The sequence below is a fragment of the Lissotriton helveticus genome, chromosome 1_1, assembly GCF_964261635.1.
Source record: "Lissotriton helveticus chromosome 1_1, aLisHel1.1, whole genome shotgun sequence".
In the NCBI taxonomy this organism is placed as follows: domain Eukaryota; kingdom Metazoa; phylum Chordata; class Amphibia; order Caudata; family Salamandridae; genus Lissotriton; species Lissotriton helveticus.
This window is the reverse complement of record NC_136057.1, coordinates 1,407,031,337-1,407,049,301: the sequence shown is the minus strand read 5'-3', so window position 1 is coordinate 1,407,049,301 and position 17,965 is coordinate 1,407,031,337. Positions and strand designations below refer to the sequence as shown.

The window sequence follows — 17,965 nt, the reverse complement described above, 5'->3', positions numbered from 1 at the left end:
TAGGATGACAGAAGGAATGACCCTTATACATAGTTATGATACAGGAGATGGCAGTCCTGCCGAGTTTCCAAGAATCCTCATGCATAATGGATGAGGCTGGTTTTCAGGGAAACCCTACGGCCTCTAAGCAGTATTGTAACTAGGTAAAAGGTCAGTCTCAAAAACCGTTATGTAGTGTAATGGTAGGAGAGACTATAGTTGAAAGGTTAGGCGACTACCTGAGCCTATATTGGGGTACCTATATGAAACATAACAAGCAAGTGAGACACTTGGGCTCATGGGTACTAAGGTGGTTGTATGACTCAGTCCCTATACACTAAGGTCCTATAATCCTGCGCATAGTTCTGTTTTTGAGCAGAACCCCTGCAACATGGTGCCCCCAACGTTTGGTCTGATACTTAGTAACGAGACCCCTGAGAAGCGCTTGTGCTTGCCCACAATACGCTCACACCGGTTTTCAGAGAAGTGGTGGTGGGGCTTAGCCTTCTATATTTGTAGGGAATTTCTATAGGTTTTTCAAGCTTGAAATTTAAAAAAGTTGTTGACCTGATTTGCGCTGCCATTTTTGTAGTTGCCTATTTAATAAACATGGCACAGTTGTCACAGTTGCAACACATAACGGCTCTGCAGTTACTGCTTTCTTAACTCAACACGGAGTCTTCAATAAAGGGGCAAACATTATTTTCGTGGTTGAGGCAGATCCAGCATACCACTTGGAGGTATTCTAGTCTTGAGTTACATTTGCAGCAGTGGACAAAATGATAATTTATTTCATGAATATATGCCAGCAGCACCTCCTCAAGCGTATCGGCCTTATGCATTACTTGAAGTTCCGTTGACATCATGGGAGCATACTATTTGGTTTAATGGCGCTTACCTGATCCTGTTTCGTTTGTTCGGATTAGACCCTTGTCTATCAGTGGGGCCATTTGGCCTGTTTTGCTGGTTTTACACCACATCCAAATTATCGTAATGTTACTTTTGCAGAGCTATGTCAATTGTATGCATTTTCATACACGAATCATACAGTTTATGTCTCGTGCACTTCAAGCAGCTCTGGCAGGAGCTGTTCCTCCACCACCAGGACACGGAGGTGGACTTGTGATTTGTCCAGTCATAGTTAACTTGGTGATGGGCAGATGTCCTCAAAACCGTGCTGACTTGGCATTTTGGCTTGCACAGAAATATGAGCAACTTGAGACAGTTTTTCCCCACACGACTCCTGTTGAAAAAGACAGGATCCTTACAATGAGTATGCCGAGTGGTCTGATTCCTTCTTTGGCTGACTGCACCACCTGGGGGATGGTGTTTGCATCAGTGTATATACTATGCTTTGGCACCCCCTCCATGAGCGTTCTACCAAACATTCTGAAAAAGGTACAGGATGAGCACTGCGTGGTCCAGCCCTGGATTTGGGGATGAAGTTAGGGGAAATGTTCCCTATTGTCCCCGATATAATTCTGGACAATATTAAAGGGGAGGCAGTTTGCTTACAAGTACCTCAACGCCTGGCGGCAGTGGCGGAAGTGGATCGGGAGCGACAGTTGCCAATTATTATTGCGGATGTGTATGCATCTTTGGGTCGCAATAGCTTGGGAATTCAACCATTTACTCAGCCACAGATTAAACCCCCTCCTGATAAGGAGGGTCGTCTAGTCTTTCCTCAAAAGGCTTGGAACAAGAACAAGCATCAGCAACAATAGAAGCCTAGTTCTCATGCGGGTTCGCCTCCACCTGACACTTCTGAACGTAGATATGATATGCGTGACCGCTCAAAAATTAAGACACCCAAGAGGTTCCAGGTTCCTGATCCTTGTTCTCTTCATTCCTTTGAGGAATCGTCGGATCAACAGTTTGGTGGAGAAGGGCGCCAGGATCTCAGACAAGTTGAGTCTACGCAAGCAAGACGTGACCCGCAGCACCAGTTTGATGTAAAAGTCGAGCAGGAGGAACCACCTCAATATCGTGCCCCATTTCAGAAGAAAAAAGTTGCAGCTTTGCAGCAAAGTATGCCTCAGGCGGTGAGAACCCTGCTCCTCGACAGGAGTTGGGCGGTAACCCTTTGCGACAGCGCAGCTGAGGTTACCATAGTGCGGCAGACACTCCACCAGCGTCTGGAGGCCTAAGCAACTGACACTTTTATTACCATAGAAACAGCTGATGCTCCTGCTGATAGACTTATGAAGTAAGACTCCAAATTGAAGGTGATATTAAATGCCTGACTAAAGTCTTTTGGGAGAATCTAACTTCCTCTCATGATATTTGATTGGCGGAGGTTGATTGGCTTTCCCCTTTTGTCCTAGCTTCCTCAGAGGGGAAGATGTTGGTCTACCCAGTTTTTCACAATAAGTACCTGATGATGATAAAATGGCTTATGCCTCAAATTGGGCATTGTCCCTTGCTCCAGCATTATATTACAATCAGGTGGGTTGGGACAAAGATTCCCCAGTTCAAGTGATTCCTTTGCATTCCACACCTCAGCCCCAGCCACAATATCCTATTAAACATGACGCAAAGGTATCCGTAAGTGATATTTTGACTCAATTGGATTACCAGGGTGTGATTGAATCCTGTGGTTCGACGATGAATAATCTTCATTCTCCGATATTGAAACCGGACGGTTCATATCGTATAGTTTTAGACTACAGGCATTTGAACAGTCATGTTCGTACCTTTGCGGTTCAGAACACACCTAGCTCTGCGTTAGTAAACAACATTGTTTGAAAAAAGTATAAAACCACTATGGATATTTTTAGCAGATTTTTCAGCCATTCTTTGGCAGCAGAGAGCTAAGATTTGACCACATTCAGTGCGTTAGGCAATCAGAGACGATATGCGTGATTGCCTATGGGATATTAGTATAGCCCAGGCGTCATTGCGACACACATTGTTTCAATTCTGCATGAGATTGACCCTGATGCCTTCTCGTACGACATTTATTTGATGGATGATAATATGGCTCCGCATCTTGTGCGCGTGGATCACATAGTCAAACATTTTGTGAAGTTAGGCTACAAATGTAATTTTACAAAATCACACATTGCCTTTCTAGTAGTACCTTTCCTTGGTTATGAACTCAATAACGAGGGTAGGGGGTTGGTGCCCCAATTTTTTGAGAAATGTGCTCAATTTCAGCCTCCCTCTACCCTTAAAAAATGGCAGTCTTTGCTAGGTTTTTTGAATTTTGGTAGAACTTACATTCCTGATTATGCCCAGTGTATCAAACTGCTATACATGTTTATACAACCTTCTTTTTCGTCTTCCAGTTGGCTTCTGGAACATACAGCGTACTTAGGTCTTTGCAGTCTAATCTGCTTGTGACTCAATTCTTGTCAACAAGAGATACTACTACTAATTTGGTCTTAAGGATGGTACAGGGAACGTTAGGATTCTGGTACGTGACTTTCAATGAAGGGGACACCGTCCCCATAACTTATAAATCACATTTGTATACTGCAGCTGAGATGCGTTTCTCTTGTATGGAAAGATCTTGAATGCGGTCCAGATGGCGATTCTGAAAGAAAGATCTTTGGCTCAGGGTAAACACATTTTCATGGTTTTGCCAGTGCCTGCTTTAGAAGCAGTCACAAAGGCTGGTGTCCCAAATTCCAAAGCGTTGGATACAATGGGCTAGTTCTTTGATGTCGGCTGATGTCAACTTTAACTTTGACCCTTCTTTGCAAACCCAGGAGTTTTTACAATATGACATGTTCATTCTCCATCTTTATCACTATTCCCTCTTGATCAGTACAAATGCATTATTTACACTGATCGGTCTGCGCAGCCAGCCATTGGTTGGAAACATTCTTATTCAGTGGCCTGCGTGATTGTGGCTGGCTTGATAGTAGATGGTGATTTCAAATCTTCTTTGGTGCACACACAATCTCTTGGAGATTGCACCGCTCAATTGGCTGAGCTATGTGCTTTGGTCTTGGCTCTTGAATTTGCTGATCCAAACGTTCATACACTTGTAGTGTGCCATTCGTTTTACTGTGTACAATCCTTCAATGACAATTTGTTCTTCTGGACACAAAATGATTTTCGTAATTCTAAAGGCAGCACAATAAAGCATAAAACTCTTGGGGTCCACGTGACCGCTCTTAAGGAACGTTTGCCACTCATGCACGTTATTCATACTCTGAGCCATCAACTTTTGGGTGCACACGCTGTTGATAATTTACTGGCTGATGAGGCAGCCAAATCTGCACTAGCCACTTGTTCAGTAGAAGCATTTACTAGGTCTATGACTAAAATTGATGATGATATTCTAGCGGCTCTATCTGGGATGAAGGAGGGAACGGAATTTCCCCAAGGTTTCCCTTCACGGTATACATACCACTTGTCGTGTTATCATTGTTCAGTAGAAGCATTCACTAGGTCTATGACTAAAATTGATGATGATATTCTAGCGGCCATATCTGCGATGAAGGAGGGAACGGAATTTCCCCAAGGTTTCCCTTCACGTTATACATACCCCTTGTCGTGTTATCAAATTCCATTTGTTTGGGATCGACTGATTCCCAATGAGGACCGCAGAATTTCTTTGATAGTGGCTGCACATGAAGGCATTGCTTCTGCACACGCCGGAGTGACAGCAACTATTTTGCTTGTGTAGCAACGTTTTTGGTGGCGTGGTTTGTACCAACAGGCACATAAATATGTTCTTTCCTGTGACGTTTGTCAATAGATTAAGCCTTCAATTGTTCCACGTCCACCTCACACTCAACTATCCATTTTGAATCAGCCGTTTGGTTTTATTTCTCTTGATCACTGTGGTCCTTTAACATCTACCTATGCTTTTAAGTATATTTTGGTTGCAGTGGATTCGTGCTCTAGATTACTTTAGGTTTAGCCGCAACATAGTGCTGACACTCGAACTGTTATAAAAGGTTTGCGTGTCTTTGTAGGGACATTTGTCTGTGGCACCTTCCATTCTGATCAAGGTATTGCTTTTTTAACGTGCACTTAATAATATCCCTAGGAGATCTCTGTGTGGGCGGACCCCATACGAAAGGCTCTTTGGCATTAAAATGTTTGTGCTAGACCTTGATGATCTAGACATTGGGCCGGCTGCCGCAACGTTTGACGCAGATAGCCATTGTGCCATGTTACAGGATCTACAAAAGGCTCGTGATTCACAAGCAATAGCCCATTTGCCCTCGTCCACGTGTGTGGCGATGCTGAGTCTGGTTTCTGGCTGACTTCCTAAAGTTGGAGATCTGGTTAGAGAAAAGGTGGAGAACAAAAAAGAATTTGGTCCATCATACCGTGCACCGGTCAGAGTCCTTGGTTTAACCCGTTCAATGCTGAGGACGGCGCCTGGCCGTCCCACAAAACGGTGAGCGTGTGTTGAGGACAGCAGGGGGCCATCCAACCCCCACCCACTGATTAAAATGCCCACACTGCAGCAGAATCCCCAACGTGGTCAACAGGTTAAAAGGCACACGTATTATGATTCTGCCTCCACTACCTGGTCGTAAGGGGAATCGCTACATTTCAATCGAGCATGTCAACCTACACCATATGGCCGATACTGAATAGTATGCCGACAAGCATTCCACGCTGGGATATTTCACTGAATCCAATGGCTTCTGTTTTCTCGACTAATCATCACGAATGGGGGGGGAGATGGAATCTTCTATTGATTCGTTGCCTGTTTTACCTTCTTACCTTGTGTGGCGATTTAGAATCTGTATGCCTTTTCCCGATTCATGCCCTTATATAGGTACAATTCACATTGCCCTTATATAGGCATAGAAATCAAGCCCTTATTTACGCATAGCCCATGCTACCCAAATACAGGCATGGCTACTTCCATCCGTTAATCTACGTCACAACGATTTCTTGGAAAACCAGACTCTTAAGCTAAAGGTACTTCCCCTAGCTTGGATATTGATTTCTCCAAGAAACTCATTATTATGCATGAACAACTATTCCTTAGGGGTACATCCATGACGTTCATATGCCTGACTGTACGTCAAAGCTGGCATTCCTAAACACCTTCAAGGTATAAATATACCTTCACTTGCTATGGGGAAGCACGGTGTGGTTTGGTGCAGTTCGACTACCTATTTGCATGACGCAGCTCGCTACAGCAAGTGCCGAAGGAAGCCAACTCTCCAGCTGACGCACTGATCAGAAGCTGTCATCCTCTGCCGAGAAATCCAGCTCCAGTGTTCCTGAGTCCCCTTGCGGGGTGTTGGGAAATCAAGTCCGTGAAAGAGATACCAACCTCTCTCATTCTAAGGTATGGAGCTGATTAGAACCTAGAGAAACCTTTGGCAATTCTTGGCAAAAACTAAACCTATTCTAAAGACCACACTTACTTCTTCCCTCGTACTAGCCCTAGGTTAGGTACATTGGGGTAGGCGTATTTTAGAAGAACCAGTTGAGTATTTTAGCCTGTGTTATTTATGTATGTATTTTTATATGTCATAGCACCAGACAATGCTATTACAGTATTATTTCATATTACTGTTTACATTGCATTCTGTCTAACAATTGTAGCAGTTCACGTCTCTTGCATGAGAGAGAAGACTGTTCAATAAACCCCTTCTATTAAAACGCCAGTCTCTCTATTTTCTCTACAACTCTGTAGAAACGAAGCATGCACGATTGACTGAGTGAAACTAGTTATCTATTGTTTCCACGAAGTTGTCATGTTTATGCGTTTGTCAGAAACTAATCCCTTCTTGTGTATTCAAGAAAGTTTCTAGTGACCTCTGAGCTAGCTGGCACTCACAATTAAGTTGAGCATACTCGATAGAGACATACTGACCTCAGTCCTATGTCAAATCTATATTGTATATTATTCCAATGCGCAGAGCCTATTGGGTAATATAGGAACTACAGTACACTTCTACATCTACAACTGTGGCTAATGAGTATGCTTCTCCTCCAGTTGAAGGTATAATTCACATTCCCAGGCATTATAATTCATTCACATCGCAATGCAGAACAGCCCCCGTTGTTTCAGCTAGGGTCCGATGGTTACTATGTGGACCGTAATAGCCTTTTATTTCTGATACATCGTTGTTGTCATCGTCTGTGGCAGAGCCCCCTACACGTACCAGTCTTTTCAACTCCTGGTTCAAAAAGACTTACCTGGTCTCGCCCTGGATATACGTCTGGATGGTGCTGACAATGGTGTTCCTTTTCATGTGGATTGGGGTTGTGACTGTGTTTTTCCTGTTCAATAATGTCCATTACTTACCTGAATGCTCTGCTGTGAACTTGGTTAACGGACTTAACTCGTAAAATAAAAAGAGATCAAGCCCTAGTTAATATTTCTGTGTTCCTAATTTTTGATGGCATAGTTTGGGATAAAATACCATTCGATATCCTTGGCCCGACTGAGACTTTGAACATTTCATATGTATTCCGCGTTTCTTTAGGAGATGTGGGGTTGCCCGAAATACACTCTAATGACTGGGATGCTAACGCTGTTTATTCATTGTTTTCAGATTTAAAATATTATACTGATTTTACCGGGGAGCTAAAAAATCCAACAAAGTAAATTTATGAATTTTACTAGTTACAATCTTTCTGACCCTAGATCCTATTTTTGTAAACTAAACCAAATTTATGCTGACCCACACTAAATTAGTATGCTCCTTGTCCTTCAAAACTGATTTGTCCGTGAAAGGTTATGATTACTGGAAGGACACAGTTGATTTAAAATCCATTTGTGGTACCAAAGATTGGCAAGTACATCACACTGAATCATTTGCTTCGCCTGTGTCTGATACAGTTTTAGCTCATATTTTTAAATAAGACGGTACAACAGACTACTTGTTTTGGTTTAGCCACAACTAAAAATCTGAATACTCCTTCGATTCTGTTATTGGCTGCTTATGACACATGGCAAACATATACTAACTACTCAATTGAGGAATTGTCATGTTTCAGAATGGCACACTCAACTCTTCTAATATTGACCCCTCAAGATGGTTATTGTGGCCAACAAGCTCAAATGCATGTCAATTACGCTTTTTGAATACCACAAAAGGGTTTACACATTCCCATACAGTTACCACATATTCTGTAGGTAAATTATGTCAACAGTGGTTGGAACATTCCACATTGTCATCTGCGAAACAACATCTTTCCCTTTTATTAGGTGATATTGATCTTAATGATTTTCTTTTTTGTCCAAAGTCCACTCGAATAAAATGTTTTGTTTATGCAGCATTTGATGAATTTTGGAAGCTATGGCAGATGGAAGGTGCAGTGTGCCTGTGCCAAATTGACCAAGATAATTTAGAAAAAGTTCTGGCAGTAGTCGATAACAGTATTAATACACTGTCTTCTTGTATATACACTTTGTATAATATTGTGTCATCAGTCATTGACATTGTTCAAAATTAAGTGTCTGTTTTGTACCATGATCAAAATCAGTTAAGTTCTGTAATGCAATTTGGTTGGACCTTGCAAACACTCAAAAGTAGAAATGTACCATGGGATTATCTGAATACTTCTGCACTGTTCTTACCATTTAATGTGGCAGATAAACAAAAATTGATGTCAATGAAGGACGCAACATACACATTGTTACAAATTGAACAACTAGAACAGTTACCGTTTTCTGAGGCAGAGACTGATTCAGCTGTGTGGTGAAGACATGGGTTTATTTCATTGCCGATCTCACTCTTCCAGTTTACGACCTGCATGAAACACTGTCCCTTTGGTTGTTGCCTTTCACCTTTCGATGTCAACGAGCGGATAAGGAGGTTTTCCTTACAGGAGAGGATTGTGATTCTACAGTAGTAGACTCAATAGTCTACAAACAAGTAAAACGTCACGGTGCCTGCAACATTTCAGCCCCTAATCTGGCTTGTTAACTTTGCTTTCTAACAGCACTTATCTACTTCTAAAAAATCACAACTGTGGCGGTTTACGGGCAGGCATCCCTTATTTAGTAACGGTTTCACAACGTGTTACATGTTGCCGCAATGTCCTGTTTCCACCCCCAAATGGGATTGAGGATAGTTCTCTTTGGCCTTCCATTCCAAATTTGAAAACAGATTTGAATGAGCTAATCAGACTCAACGTGCTATTGTTTCAACAAGAAGTGGCTCTCACATCAGCTTGTGAGACCTTCGTAATACAGGTGGTAAGAACCGCAAGTGAGATTCAGTCACTGCTAAACACGAATCTCCCACTCCATTTTGGAGAATTAATTCACCAAATATTTAATGCATCTGATACAGAGGGCCTTGCCCCCTTTTTGAAACTTGCGGGACCAGCTTTGTTACCTCCTTTCAGACTATTTTTGGAATAACACCAGCTTTCATTCATTCTATTTTTTTCAGCGCCTTCGGAGGGTTTCTCCTGGTGCTCCTACTGATTTGCGACGTACTTGTACTTCAACTGCTGCTCCGCAATGGCTGCTTAATCTGTGGCCTGATTGCTTCAAACTATGTATGAATCATTCAACATATACATTGCACATGGTCAAATCAATTCGCATGTCCTCTAGAGTCAATCCTTAAATGAAAATCCAAACAAAAACAAAAGGACAGGGTAATTGTAGGTTTTAATCACTGAATTACTTATCATTCAGAAAGAACCCTGCGATACTTCATGAGAATAAATCAATCGTCAAATTATTTTATAATAAATGGCGCATCAATGACAGTGGGAATAATGTAACATATTGTGCACAAGTGAAAAAACACAGTGATTTATATACAAGTGAGTGAGGAAGGTAAGGGAGTAAGGCAAAAAAACACTCTTTAGGGCCAGTTCTACTGTTTGGTAATTATTTAGTCCAGTGTTCCACATCCGTTGGCTTATGTTCGCTGGATTTTTCTAAACTAATCCAATGATATTGTATCGTCAACGTTTCGACTCTGTGGATGCCTTTTTTGTGGGTCTGGTGCGGGTCTTCTTCAGGACGAGGAAGGGTAGTGATATGGTGCCTAGAGGTCATTTATGGTTTGGTCCCGGTTGGGGTAATTATGAATATTCTCCCATTGGGTTTTTCTGCTTGTGGAGCGATCAATACTGTTAAGCAAGTCGTGTCAAGCATATACATTGTTCATGGAGAGCTTGTTTCCTTAGGCAGCTCCTCGTTAATAAAATACAGCCGCATGCTGTGAATAGTCTGAGCGTTCGTGAATGGGCCCACCAGCGATCTCCGTATAGCGCTATTTGCTCATCTGGAATCAATCCAAACAGATTGCACAGCATGCGGCTGTATTTTATTAACAAGGAACAAGGAACTGCCTTCAAAAATACATGGTGAGTATGGCTCAGTTTGGTGATATGGAAACACTGAACGGACTGCTGGCGGTTACTATGCCGCTTTTCGGTAAGTCTGTGTAGGCATTACATTCCCTATCTTTATTTAAAAACGATAGGAGGGTTTATGAATGGGGCTTTGTAGTTTGTGTCAGTATTATGAAACCATCTCCTAACAGTATACTATTATACTTCTGTTATATTTATTATGGCTGTGGGACGAGGATATGATGTATAACTTAGTCTTTTTGAACAACTTGCCCAGGACGTATGTTCGAGTACTGGGCAATATGCGTCCAAATATGGCGTTGTTAGAGACCGTTCTGTTCACAGCTAATATAACTAAATGCTCTGAGTAACAGTGGTCCCGTTATGGAGACTTTACTTAAGACAATATTAATGAACCAACAAAGTTGCGGGAGGTTTAGGATATAGGGTTCAGCAGCCAAATATACTTTGATAGGTTGATTCTCAAACTTAGTAGAGTAGACAGATTGCTACGTTTTTAGTCACTTTACAAAGATGGCTGCCGTAGATTTGGAATATACATTGGAATTTTGTGTTTGTTGTTTTGCTGACACGAGGAGTTAACACGGGCAATGGAAGGTGACAACATGCTGCATGATTTTTGGTACAAAATGTAAAAGTGCACTTATTTAGTTCACTGCCACGCTAGAGTATTATTTCGATACAATGAACTTTTAATATAGAACTGAACACAATTCATGATATTTTGAGATGGCCGCCATGTTTTTCGAGACACATTACGGTAATAGGATGATATTCTGCTGACATGAAGGGCTAATAGGGGTAATAGAAATAAGCAACATGTCATATGCTTTGAGCACTAAAATATACAATGTACTTCTGAAACTCACTGGTATGTTAGGATGTTATTTCTCCTAAACCATGACCTCTTTTTTTAACGAAGTATTGAATACAGTGCTCATACTGGCATGTAGTGGGTCATGGGTTAGAGGATGTCGACAAAGATACCTGTTTTGGGAGGCCAGCACAATTTTAAAATATAAGATAACACTCACTCTTGATGATGGCTGAAAGAAATTTTTCGCTAACAGAATGTAATAATAAGGAACAACGGTTTGATGTTGAGTCCCTACGGTCAGATGAGCTCTATGTATGGAACATATATTGAGCAGCAGATTAAAAATGACTATAGTGATTTCCCTGGGTTTTCTGCTTTTTCCTGTGGAAATCTTATAATTAATCTGTTTTGTTGAATAAATATCATTCCAGATCTCTGATCTCAGTGTTTTAGGAATTTTTTAATAAGAGATTATTCATTGAAATGTTTATATTTGCAGATTGTCTGAACACTGTATAAAAACCTTATTCATACTGGTTCTTGAAATACTGCGCTTTGTTTGGAGAATTTACTATATGACAAACACTGAAAGGTATGGGTTTTAATTGTCATTTGTATTATTATGTGGTTTTTTTTGTATAAATTTATAACGTTTTGAGTGCTATACACACATTGCTTTTGTGAGGGGGTGTCACCTAGTTCTAGAAATATTGTCTATGTTCAAAACAATATGTTTTTACATGTATTTGGACATTGTAAATGTTTTTCATTTTGAATCCTTTATGCATTTGAGCTAATGCTTTCGTGTACTAGTCAATGTATTAATCTTTGTATACAATGGATAGCAGGTTCCAATCATGTAAATGCATTTGAATCATGTGAATGTAATGTTGTGAATAGGGTTAGGCTCCATCATTTTAAACACATATATTTGTATGTGTTCTCAATAGCCCTGAAGAAGTCTCTCAAGAGACGAAACGCGTTGGCTATGGCTATGATGAATGAATTTGTGAAGGAAGAATCTGTTTGTGAAAAATAAAGAACATTGGGATAAAGAAAAATATACTCTGGACTTGGATACCTTTTTTATTCCTTATGTGCTGAATTACTTTAATTTTTTTATTGATTATAACTACGGCTCCCGGTTTTAAGGTATTTATTTTTTTGCCATTTCCGTCTGTATTTATCCATATTTATTTTTGGGGCCTTTTTTCTGTATTTACCCACATTTATTGTTCCCCCAAGCAAAAGACGACACTGCAGCTAGTATTTTTCCATATTTATTTATATTGACAATGCACACATCCGCTCACTTAAACTAGCGATTTGTTGTGGCTTTAGCAGTGCTTTAAATGGTCCGGTACTGAGTAATTTGAAAAGGAGAGTACCTGTGTTTCTCAGTTCTGTTATTAGACACATTAGGATAAAGTACAAGCACTTATCAGGAGGAAACATGTGCCAGCGCGCCTGTATTTCCATCTAAAGCCCTTGGGTGGAGGTTGGTTGAGAATAGTAAAATTAATGAATGAATGTATAAAGTATTACTTAACTTTGCAAACTGCATCACCCCTAGAGGCATACATTCTTTGAAAATGAGAAATGAATGAATTATGTATTGTGTAACTCTGCAAACCGACTCACCTACATGCATGCGCTCTATAAAAGAGGGAAATAATGAGTTAATGGATGAATAAACTTGTATTGTGGAAGTACGGTCTGAATCGCGTGGAGGTGTACATTCTTTAAAAAGACTAATATGAATGAATATACCTGTATCATGTAACTTTGCCCACTGAATTAATCGCGTAGAGGCATGCCTTTTTCTTAAAGAATGGGTGCACAGACTGCTGTAAAAAGATACGTATTGAGTGTTCTCTCCAGAGAAGAATCTTTGGTAGATGTCGTGCATGTTTTTAACGTGCCTGAAGAACACATTTTGAACCATCTGCATTTTAGAAATAAAACAGCGTGGCACACAAAGGTGTATTTGGGTAGTGAATGACCTAAATAGGCCGAAAGGCTTGTTTACAAAAAGCAAGACTGCAGGGCGACGTGTTTGATTTGTAGGCCACCCTTCTCTTTTGTTTTAAAACAGTATGAAAGGCTCCGTGATCTAAGCTGCAATATCCACATTTACAGAGCCAAGACGAGCTTGTAGGCAGCTTTGTAAAATGGTTTTATTTGTCTGCGTCCATCTGGTGCGGGGCATCCAGGCCCTGCTGTGGAGTGGTGGGGGCTGACGCAGATTGATTTCAAAGTACACTGCATCAGTGCAGCCCTGGGCAGTCCGAGCTGGGCAGTTTCAGGCTACTCTGTTGCGCTGCACCAGTAGGCAGTGAGAGTGCGTCATGGTCAGGTACCAAAAACGGCCCCCAGGGGTCCAAAACCGGCCCCCACCCGTGCGGCGCACCGGGGGATTGCCCGGTGCCCGCTATGGCCAGTCCGGCCCTGCTCATGGTGCATGCAGCCCTATCACCCTTCAGGTTCCAGGTGTTCACCCTACTGTGCCAAGTGCTTCCGTGCTCCGGCCAATGATTAACCCCAAACCACCCGCTTTTAATGCTCACATTAATGGAAACGGCAAGAATGGAGATTCCAGCTCATAATTGCCTGCCCTGAAGGAGCTTGTAAATATAGGGCAAAGGCAGCACATCACTGCCGGTGCCTGAGTGTCACTGCGTGTCTGTTCTAGGTGAAACAGCAACAAAGCCTCATTAGCATAAAAATGGTCTTTTAAAGACCTGTGAAGTGCTCGGGTGCGGCTATGGGTGTGCCAGAGAAGCTGTCTAATCCTGGGCTGTCACACACGAGTAGGAAGAGGGGGCGGGCGCCCCCTCCTCCTCCTACTCGTGTGTGGCAGCCCAGGATGAGATAGGTTCCGTGGCACACACACAGCCGCTAGGTTGAGTGTGTCACTGAAGACGTGAACGCATCCCTGCGATTGGGCACACTTAAGTGGTTCGTTGTAAAGATACAATAGACTCCAAAGGGTCCGAATGGCAAATGTCTTTTTTATTTCAAAGATTCATTCGTTGATTCATTTCTTTTCAAATTTGTGAATTAAAGTTCATAATATGCCGTCGATTTCATTAATTTTTCAACGTTATCAAACAAGGGGTTAACCAAGAAATGCTCCAATGCATTTCGGACCGGGAAGGTCCTTTCTCAAGGAGCTCTGCAGAAAAAACAGAATGACGCTCTAATCAATGCGTATCTAACGCTGGTAACACACAGTTAAACTGACTTAACATGCATGCATTCATGTGTGTGCAATACATAAGTGAAAACCTAACAATGTGACTGGTCGTGATTTAACCCCAGAGGGTTGGCAATATCATGCGGGTAGGAGCGTGATAAATTGTTCTGGTAAGGTGTATCAGGGTGACATGGGGAAGCTATTCCAGGGTGGTGCTCATGGGAAGAACTAAAACCAACGTGATAGTGAAAGGTGGTGTGGAGGATGAATAAACGCCGGTACGCGTTTAGAAAAAACCTAAAGAGCACGTGTGAAACTAGTGGGTCGAAAGGGTGATGAGGTACAGTGAAAAGGTAAACAAGCAGCTCGTCGCGGACGAGACTTACGTGAAAGACATGAATCACGCATTTGGGAACCTAAGGAAAAATAAACCAGAAAATGGAATCAATGTGAGAAACGCTGTAAATCCAGCGTTCTCGGGACGGTCTATGACAGACTTAACACTTACTTGAGAATATAACACGCATCAAGCATGTCGGGTTTCAAAGACGGAGTGCACGAACTCCGCGGAGTGAAGTGGAATTCTGAAAGGGTCCTTAGATCACCTGATAGGTTTGCCAAAACTAGAAGAGGGACTAGTGGTGGTGGGTGCGAAAGGGTCAGCCATATTGGAAGGGGGTTCAATGGAAAGTGTAGCGAATGTGATAGGAGGCGTGAGCAATCTTACACTGCAAGCAAAAATGGACAAAAACAGGTTAAAATGTGCATAAGGTGTACCCGCGGGGTACTACAGAAAGCAACTTAGTTCAAGACGGTCATTGAGGCCGTGTGGCTTCATGGCTTGAAGTCTGTATATCCATGAAGTTTCCCTCTGTAGGAGTGTCTTATTGATGTCTCTTCCTTCCACTTTGTGTACAGTTTCAAGTACCAAAAATTTGAGCTGTGCTACACTGTGGTTGGCTTCATTGAAGTGAATGGCCACATTAGACTTAACATTCTTTGTGCGAATGTTTGATTTGTGCTTATTCAGACGGGTTTTAATCTTTCTGGTAGTTTTTCCAATGTATATCATGCCGCACGGGCATTTTAATAAGTAGATGAGATTCGACAAATCGCATGTTGCATCAACGTTCAATTTGCTCTTGAATCCTCTCATGGGATGATTGATAGTGTTCCCTTTAATTATGTTATTGCAATGATGGCACGGGCGTGTGCCAGTGTGAGTTTGAAGTTCAGTGGTGGTTCTTTTTTTTTTTTGTGTAAAGCCTTTATTATCACTTCCAACAGGTACAAGTATGGGCCTACAACCACCAGGGCCGGCCGCTAATTAGGTTCACCATAGTAAATTGAGCATAGCACGATACAGCGGCCCATGAGGCAGATGCACCATAGAGTCGATTGAGAACTTGCAATCGAGCGCACATACTAAAATACAATATGCAAGGCTCCATTTTATAATATGAGAAATGACGGATCAAGTGCCATATAATAATACAACGTCATAGGAAGGGCGGGCCAAATAGAAAGATAATCGCAATGAGAGCGGTCGCAGTGAAAACAGTGACGCTAAGACACACGTTCAGGATAAGAAAGCATTCAATCACAGCTCGCACAGGTGAAGCGCCCGCCCATTGACACAAATAGTACCATAGAGTTATTGGCACAAGTAAAGAAGGATCAATAACAAACACAAAAATGTACCCACCATACTGACCCGGGAAATAAGAAACGAGAGAAAAGAAGAAAAGAACGACAGAGAAAAAGGCCATAGAAACAAAGAAAGGCAAAACAAAAATTCCCCACCTCCAACCCCCCACCCAGCACCCCTGCAGGTGACTTCGGCCTAATCCCCCCTAGCAGCGTGCCTGTCGCCCTAAATGACTAAAACCAGAGAGAAGAATAAATGTAAAAGGTGATTAAACCCCGATCCTAAAAGGAGGAATGGAGGGGGACAATAACGCACGCAATCCAAGACTCCCCTCCCCCCCGCCCCAACAAAATCCCCGTGAGTAAAAGCCATCGTGCCAGATACAAGAGGAGATCACACTAGAGAAAACTGTAAGCCCCGCCCAGTCTCCAACAACCAATGAAGCAAATCCCGTCACCGAGCAAACCTCTACAGTAAACCCAAAGCAATAGTCTCAGCCCTGTCCCCTTCGATCGAGCGTGCTGTCCCCACCTGATAAGTCGGACCCACACCCCAAAGTGTCAAAAAATATATAGAAGTCGCCGAAATACAGTCTACTAGATGAAGGATAGATGGTAAACCCCAAAGTACTTAGCCGATGCCGACGATACTCCTCCCCGACTGTCCGGTCCGACATGCCCCCCTCCGCCATCTTGTTGGACCAGCCGGGAAGGGGGTGCGACGCAGTCCAATCCAGTCGACAGTCTCGACACAAAGTTACCAGAATGGGTATAGCAGCTAAACGGTCCACTGATAGCGAAACCAAGGAGTCGAGTCCCACAGTCGATACACAGAATGAAGCATGATCAATCAATACCACTTCTGGGGGGTTAAACACATCTCCGTGCACAGGGTCTAGTTGCGCCACTGGGGCGTCCATCGAAAATAAAGGCGTCCATCGAGTCCCGTGCGATGAATCAGGGTCCGGTTCCAATTGCCGAACGCCGTCCGCCACCGACAGCAGTCTACGGACCCGGGCTTCCGTTGTCACTAGAAGTGCCTCGAGGGCTGCCAGCACAGCCCGTAGCGTCGGGCCACACTCAGTCCGCCCCGCCATGTTTCGAACCGGGCAGCAAAGTAGCAGCAAAACAGTCTAAGAGATGATGAAAGGTCAACGGACCGGACCCAACCGCCCTCACCAGTCCGCTGTCGTTCGACTGGGATCCGGCAGGGCCACCACTCTAGACCCCGGCTTCCTGATAGGAGCAGGCTTCAAGATCTAACCTCGACTTGACTCCACACCACAATGTCGGGAAATTTTCGGGATCGCTCCATCGGGCCACAGACCCGCTCATTGACACTGATGTGTGGCAGAAAAACAGGAAAGGGGACAGGATCTGTTAGCTAAGGACGGAGGTCGGGGATAGCCGGGAGACTAGGCCGCCATCCCACCGCCGTCGTAGCTCCTCCTCAGATAGCTCAATCTTAATGTCCACACTGCTGATATTAGTACCCTGGCTCAGAGTGGGACTCGCAGCTGCCTCAGGGCGGCAGTGCTCCCTCTATGTATCGAATCAGCGTTTGAGCAAGGCTGAGCACCCCCTTCGCCATCTAATACCGTCCTGTGTCCAGGCCACACCCGGCATCACGTCTCTTTTCTTCAGCGCTAGGCCGATGCATCCATTTCGCCCCTCACATAATCTTGAGCGTGCAATCAGGGTCCACACATGCAGGCGTAGTGTTTTCGCTGCGGCTTCCCGGGGGATTTTTCCGGCCGGCGCCCCCATGTGTTGGAGGCCCTGGGGCCCAGGAGGAGCCGGGGGCTAAATTAGGCGGTGCGCTCAATCTGTTGCTCCGGGCCTGCGCGGCACACGCAGTCCGGCCTCCTTCCCCGAGACTCCTCACCAAGGGCGCCGCTCGATCTCTTCGCGGCTCCGGGTCAGGTATTTCAACGTTCAAGCACCCTCAGGCGATGGCCGCCGTGGGGTGCACCAGCGCAGGCTACCGTCGTCTTCAATCCCGGAGGGCTGCGTAGCAATCGGTCCCGGTACGGAGCGTGTCCAGGCCTTCAGGA

At 43.4% G+C, this 17,965-nt stretch overlaps 1 protein-coding gene across 50 annotated transcripts in view; it reads left to right on the top strand.

Moving 5' to 3' along the window:
- NFIX (nuclear factor I X) overlaps positions 1-17,965 on the top strand; it is a 5,476,577-nt gene that overhangs the window by 179,544 nt on the left and 5,279,068 nt on the right. For 46 of the 50 annotated variants that reach the window (XM_078684524.1, XM_078684487.1, XM_078684504.1 and 43 more), the window contains exon 2: positions 11,568-11,660. The exons of 3 other annotated variants lie outside the window; for them this stretch is intronic. The gene's annotated coding sequence lies outside the window, so the exon portion shown is untranslated. Of the gene's footprint in view, positions 1-11,567; positions 11,661-12,018; positions 12,221-17,965 lie in introns of all 50 variants that reach the window. One more of the 50 variants, XM_078684420.1, reaches the window with a different exon arrangement.